Source organism: Bos javanicus, chromosome 12 (assembly GCF_032452875.1).
Source record: "Bos javanicus breed banteng chromosome 12, ARS-OSU_banteng_1.0, whole genome shotgun sequence".
In the NCBI taxonomy this organism is placed as follows: domain Eukaryota; kingdom Metazoa; phylum Chordata; class Mammalia; order Artiodactyla; family Bovidae; genus Bos; species Bos javanicus.
This window is the reverse complement of record NC_083879.1, coordinates 40,993,538-41,001,100: the sequence shown is the minus strand read 5'-3', so window position 1 is coordinate 41,001,100 and position 7,563 is coordinate 40,993,538. Positions and strand designations below refer to the sequence as shown.

The 7,563-nt window shown below is 37.2% G+C and overlaps 1 pseudogene; it reads right to left on the bottom strand.

Moving 5' to 3' along the window:
- Positions 1-6,083: 6,083 nt before the first annotated feature.
- Positions 6,084-6,915, bottom strand: LOC133258026 (protein SET-like; annotated as a pseudogene).
- Between the last annotated feature and the right edge of the window lie 648 nt (positions 6,916-7,563).

The window sequence follows — 7,563 nt, the reverse complement described above, 5'->3', positions numbered from 1 at the left end:
GCCTGGAGAATCCCAGGGACGGGGGATCCTGGTGGGCTGCTGTCTATGGGGTCGAACAGAGGCGGACAGGACTGAAGCAACTTAGCAGCAGCAGCAGCATGCGTATCCCATGATGTGGCAAGTCACACCTAAATATATTTTCAGCAGAAACATATTTATATGTCAATTTAAAAAGAAAGTACTAAATGTTTATAAGAGCAGTATTCATAACAGCCCCAAGCTTAAAACTACACAAATCTCCATTGAAAACAGAAATGATGAATAAATTATAGAGTGAAATACTATACAACAATGAGAATAAATCATTCATTTGCTATACTTAGTCAGTCAGTCAGTTCAGTTGCTCAGTCGTTTCAGACTCTTTGCGACCCCATGAATCACAGCACGCCAGGCCTCCCTGTCCATCACCAACTCCCGGAGTTCACTCAGACTCAGGTCCATCGAGTCAGTGATGCCATCGAGCCATCTCATCCTCTGTCGGCCCCTTCTCCTCCTGCCCCCAATCCCTCCCAGCATCAGAGTCTTTGCCAATGAGTCAATTCTTCGCATGAGGTGGCCAAAGTACTGGAGTTTCAGCTTTAGTATCATTCCTTCCAAAGAAATCCCAGGGCTGATCTCCTTCAGAATGGACTGGTTGGATCTCCTTGCAGTCCAAGGGACTCTCAAGAGTCTTCTCCAACACCACAGTTCAAAAGCATCAATTCTTCAGTGCTCAGCTTTCTTCACAGTCCAACTCTCACATCCTTACATGACCACTGGAAAAACCATAGCCTTGACTAGACAAACCTTTGTTGGCAAAGTAATGTCTCTGCTTTTCAATATGCTATACTTAATAATATGTATCAATTTCAAATGAAGTGCTAAGCTAAAGAAACCTCAAAGAATATATATATATATATATATATATATATATTCTTGTCTGATTTCCTTTATATCAAGTGAAAAAATAAATATGAACCAACTTGTTAGAATCCTGGATAACAGTACCTTTGGGGAATTGCATAGTGACTTCAAGATATAATGAGAAGCATTCTTGGTGTGTTTCAGAAATGTTGACAATTTTCTGTTTCTTGATCTGAATTCTGGTTACGCAGGTGTAGTGTTACTGAAAATTTATCACATTGTAGAATGATATATGCATATTTCTATATGAATATTTTCTTTCAATAAAATGTTTTTAAAATATTAGCTAATATCAAGGATCTAAAGATTATATCCACTTGAAATATCTTCATAGGTTTGTTTTGTTTACATGTAATTAAGCTATACAACACCTTAAGCTTGTTTATTTTCAACACATGACGAATTTTTAACTATTATCTGTATCATATCACAGACTTCATATAATTCTTATGTGCTCCAAGGAAAATATAATGGGTATTTTTCAAGAAGATTGAAATATTCCCAAAGGACTACTTTTTTCTCTCCCTAAAAGTCTCTTACTCATCTTTGAAGAACTAGCTCAGTTGTCACCTCCTCTGTGAAAGCTTATCATTTGCACCACAGGGCAGAAGCTCTTCCCTACTTTGTGAGCCACATACAGAGTTATTAACTTTGACAGCTTTTAAGGCATTGTGTTGGGATGATCTCGTCACAGTTTCAACTTCTCTACTAGATTGTGAGTTTCTCAAGGGCAAGAGCATCCCTTTATGCATTCCAGTCTCACTGGCACTTAAAAAATACATATAAAATATCTAGAACTAATTTCAACCAAAAAATGTTGGAAACTACATGGAAAACAGGACAAAAGTACTCCGAATTAAGTTATATCAGCCAGGAACTAAGTACTTGAACTATGTGTTGCATGATTCTTTTAGAATTACTTATATTGATTTTTCCATTGCCATCATAACTAGGAAGCAGTTTTAAGAAACCTGTTGCTGTGCTGCAGCAATCAAAACAACAACAACAAAATTCTGGCCTCAGCCACAGCAATACTTACGTCTTCTCTGAAAACCAATATACTTCAATCTTCTGTATATTTTAAATCATGTTCCTTATAGCTTCCTCTATGCATTTTCAGAAAAAAAAAGTATAAATTGTAATCCATCTCCAGAAAATGTCTTTACTATATTTGTTGTATCCAAAGCATAGCCCTGTGACTGAGTCAGGAAGTAAAAACACATCTGAAGTTAGCTTAACTTCACTTCAAGGGGTAAACAGCTTTGTAATTGCCAAGTGGGATTAAGTGATGGTATCTGAAAGGAAAAGATAAGGGGATCATCTTCCTATAGAAAATGCAGAGACAAAAGGAAATATTTAGAGAAATAAACTAATAATAATATTCATAGACAAACTCTATTGATTGTTCATTCTCCCAACATTTTGCATTATTTATTTCATTTAGTTTCCTTTGCAAGATTTAAGATGTCTTAATTATAGTCATGACGTTTATTATTCTCATGTAACAAATCAGAAAAAGTCTGGTGTGCTGCATACTTAGTTGCTTCAGTCCTGTCCGACTCTTTGCTACCACATGGACTGACTTCAGCCCACCAGGATTCTTTGTACATGGGATTTTCTAGGCAGGAATGCAGAGTGGGTTGCCATGCCCTCCTGCAGAGAATCTTCCCAACCCAAGGATCGAACTCTCAGTCTCTGGTATCTCCTGCATTGCAGGTGGATTCTTTACTGCTGAGTCACCAGAAAAAAAATCTTAGGTACTTTAAATATTTTGCTACAAATTATGAACATTGAATAGTAGGGGTGGGTTTAAAATTCACCCAAATAACATAGGACCTGAATCTTTAATGATTCTACTTATGCTGCCTTGTTTAAAAATGTTCATAAAGACATATGAAGCATCATACAAATGATTCTTTGGAATGGAACAAAAGCTCTTATAGCACCTACTTTTAACATAATTTATTTCATTCTTGTTGGAAGTATTTATGTAAGATATCTTTAGTAATTTCCAGAAGTAGAAGGGGATCGTGTTCATGGATAAAAATATGCAATATGCACACTAATAACATCTATGTAGACACTTCCAGGGATAAGAGCATACTCTTTGATAATTGAAAACTTAAATAAATGGGTGTTATAATAAACATGTCAATTATTTTAAACTCATTTTTAAGTTCAATGTAATTGCAATTAAATTTTTTATAAAAGTATGCCCCTAAAAGTAGATTAGAATTTATTTATAATTACAGAATATTAAAATGAGAAACTATAGAAAAAAACATTTCAAATAGCAAACTACCAATGAATTTTCAAATGTTAATCTTAGAGTTTAAGTGCAACTTGTAAACATTTTTTCTAAAAACAAATTTAGTAATATATAACAAGCTTCATACACAAAAGTCTAGTAATTCTCCATTTAAGAGTAAGAACAAGGAAAAGAATAATTTAACAAAATGTTCTTCACAGAAATGTACTTCATTACATTCATTTTATAAAATGAAACAATAGGATTTCAACATATGAATTCTGAATTTTGGGAGGATGCCAGTATTCAGTGCATAACCAATGAGAAAGTGATGAGAGTGGTTAGAATAAAAATATTTATTTAATGGAGCCCTGGGCATTGAGAAGAAATGAAAACAAGATGCAGTTAGATTAGGCCAGTATATGAATGGGGCTCTGAAGCCACCGAGTGCAAAGTCCCCCTGTAGTTCTCAAGGTCTGAATGTTCTACCTCCTACATGGGAGAGTATCCATAAGCTTTAGATTTTTCCAGTACGATCAACAGTGGTCCATGGGAGGAAAGGGAGAGAGACAAGTGATTTGATCAAAAAATGCAGAGGCAAAATGTGCAAAAGCCCCAGATCAGGTATATTTGAACAGTCACTGACATGGGTTGCCTTCTTAAACATTATTGAGTTGCATTAATTTTTTTTTTATTTTAGGCAAAAGTACACTTTGAATGGTTAATATTTATTTAGGCACTGAAACTAGCATATGCACTATTACATTTTTAGTTTTTAAAAAAACTTTATGTATTGGAGCAAGATTCCTGACCTGTATGCAATGACGTATTTACTAGAGAACTGTGCAGAAATTGCATGCTATCCATCTAAACAGGTTTCCATTATACTTTGCCTATTGATAGAATATAAAAAGCTTTGAATTTGATCAGGCTGTCCATTCATTCATCTCTGAAAAAGTTAAGTGACATTTTATTTTAGCTACTATATTTTAGCAGCATTAAAAAGCTTATACATTAGGTAGCTTCTCAAAATGTTATTTATGCTCAGTAGCATTTAGCACATAGAACAGAGTGCATTTTCACATCCAGATTCACATAGAGATGTTTCATTTGAGTACCATATGCTAAAGAACTGGTATTTTGAGACAGAAGTACTAATAACCTGAGTTTCTTAACCATCAATATGGACTTCTTATTCTGAAAACTTGTCTTCTTGGCCACATCATACAGTGCCAGTGAAGTCATGCCAACAATTGCCCTGTTGTGTATTAACCCAGCAGTAGAGCACCAGGTCTGTCTGATGATGATGGCAGGCACTATTATCATATCCAGGTAAATAAAAGCCCATATTTTGAAATGCCAATTTGAGATTCAAGTCAAGGGTACAATGTATTAAGAACTGGGTTTTCAACAATCTGATATCCTGAATGATATAAACAATTATGGAAATTGATGGCAATTATACCCAGGATGAGTTCCTAGCTACTGTTGTTTAATCTCTCAGTCATGTCCAACCCTTTTGTAACCCCAGGGACTGTAGCACAGCCAGGTTCCTCTTCTCTTGGGATTTCCTAGGCAAGAATACTGGAGTGGGTTGCCATTTCCTTCTCCAGCGGATCTCCCTGACCCATGGATTGAATCCAGGTTTCCTGGATTGCAGGCAGACTCTTTACCACTGAGCCACCAGGGAAGTTATTACTTGCTATGGAGACATTTTTTTCAAATGCAGTTACTCAAATAACATAGCCATAAGATCATCCTGCAAAGTGTATCAGAAATGTGAAGTTAGGGTGACAAAGTTTGACAATAATGTTATGCAAGTCAAACTTGGAAATTACATTAAGTATGTCTGTTCTGAGAGAAAAGCAATAAATCCGTTTTGTGTAAACATTTATTTTATTGTAGCGAAGCAACTTGTATACTTTTGAGCATCACCTTTCCTTTCCAGTGAAACAGAAAGAAAAATTTAACAATAAACAGAAAGTTATAATTGAGAATGTCAATTGTAAATAATATCCTACAGGTTCTACTGATTTTCCCATTGAGTGGAAGGGCTCAAATCATAATCAGGAGAGAATTTTATGTTAAAAGTGTCACCTTAAACTGCAAGGATGTCCATAAACATTACAACTAAACATGCCAAAGGAAAAGACATGTTGTCAAAATGCCCAGTTAGCCCAATCAGACATCTCAAACCCACCCTTTGCTGACCTTCTGTAACTCCATTTAAAAAAAAATTTTTTTTTCTTTTTCTAAACAAGAGAAAGTTGACAGATACAAGTTGGTAAATGCTAACTGTCTGTTCACACAGAGACCCAGTATAATGTCTGAGCCCAATATCTAGAAAAAGAACAAAAGCTAAACATTTTGTGCCCTATTACACAGGAGCTTAGTACCCTCCAGCTTTCAGAAGAGCTAAGCAGAGAAGGCAACGGCAACCTACTCCAGTATTCTTGCCTGGAAAATCCCATGGACAGAGGAGCCTGCAAGGCTGCAGTCCATGGGGTCACTAAGAGTTGGACAGGACTGAGCGACTTCACTTTTGCTTTTCACTGTCATGCATTAGAGAAGGAAATGGCAACCCACTCCAGTGTTCTTGCCTGGAGAATCCCAGGGACGGGGGAGCCTGGTGGGCTGCCGTCTATGGGGTCGCACAGAGTTGGACACGACTACAGTGATTTAGCAGCAGCAGCAGCAGCAGCAAGTGAGCAGAAGATTTTGCTTTTTCTCATAGAACATGCTAGTGTTGATTCCATAGAGTTTTTGTAGAGACAGGAAGGATAAAAATTGATTTGGAACAGAAAGGAGTGGAGATTCTTTTTCCCACTAAATTCTGCTCAAAGTAATAAGTTGAGAAACATGGTATAAAGAAGAAAAGAGATCTCAAAAACAGGATGACTTTGCACAAGAAGGGAAAAAAATACTGCAACTTTCTCTCAGGGACTAGAGAAAATTTTTTTAAAAAGAAAAGAAAGCTGGAATCCATTAGGGTTCCATTAGTCATCCTCTTCTTTATCTCCATCTTCTTCCTCTTTCCCATCATCTTCATCTTCTTCACCTTCATCTTCATCCCGTCATTCATGAATATCTTCCAATCCTTCCTCCTCCTCATCTTTTTCTTCTCCTTCCCCTTCTTCATCATCCGTGTCAGGAATTATGTAGTACTGTAATGGATTTGGCCAAATATCATCTTTGATGGCCTCTCCTAACTCATCTGCACCTGCATCAGAATGATCAGTAAACCAGGTGAAGAAGCTCTCTGGTTCCTCATGCTGTCTCTTCCTGCTGGCTTTCTTCTGTGTTTCTTCTTTTGTGTTTAGTGAAATCCTTTCTGATTTCCATTTGATTTCAGTGGGCTTTGAAGATGAATCACCACTCTCATTCAGACGAAATTCTTTGGAGAGAATTTTACTTTTGAAGTAAGAGTTTTTATTAAAATAAAAATCTATTCTGTAACTTGATTTACCATCTTCAAATTCTGTCAATTCAATTCCTATCAAGTAGTGTAGCACTCCTTCTTCCTCCTCCACAAGCAGTGCAGACACTTGTAGATGGTTGGCAAATAGTGTCACCCCAAAATTTTGGGTTTTGGTGAACAATTCTGACTGCATCTGGTAAAAAAAATGGTTGGAGTTTGTTATATTTCTGTTCTTTCTGAGTCTCTTCACTGGCTAGTTCATTAAATCTGTCATTTGCTTCATCAAAATGTTCAGTTGCTTCTTGCTGTTATTTTCTCCCTTCAGCAAGTTTGGAGAAGCAGACATTTACTGTGATCCAGAGGAAGGAGTCAGTCTCAGTTTATTTGGTTTCTTTACTTAATGTGGAAATGAAGACTCGTGTTTGGGAGATGTGTTGTGGGAAAAGCCAAAAATCAAACCAAGGGAAAACCCATACACAGGAGCTCTAAGACCTCGTATTACTTAATTTCAATTCTCATAACAGTTCTTTGAGGCAGGCACACATTTTTCTCTCTATAGTAATTAGTGAAAGTGATAGCGTTACTCACTCACTGTGTCCAACTCTTTGCGACTTCATGGATTATAGCCCACCAGGCTTCTCTGTCCATGGAATTCTCCAGGCAAGAATACTGAAGTGGATTGCCATTCTCTTCTCCAGGGGATCTTCCTGACCCAGGGATCAAACCAAGGTCTCCTGCATTGCAGGTGGATTCTTTACTGTCTGAGCCACAGGGGAAGACCAAAGTGAACGTGAAAGTTGCTCAATTGTGTCAGACTCATTGCGATCCTATGGATTATACAGTCCATAGAATTCTCCAGGCCAGAATACTGGAGTGGGTAGCCTTCCTCTTATCCAGGGGATGTTCCCAACCCAGTGATCAAACCCAGGTCTCCCACATTGCAGGCAGATACTTTACCAGCTGTGCCACAGGGGTAACCCAAGAATACTGGAGT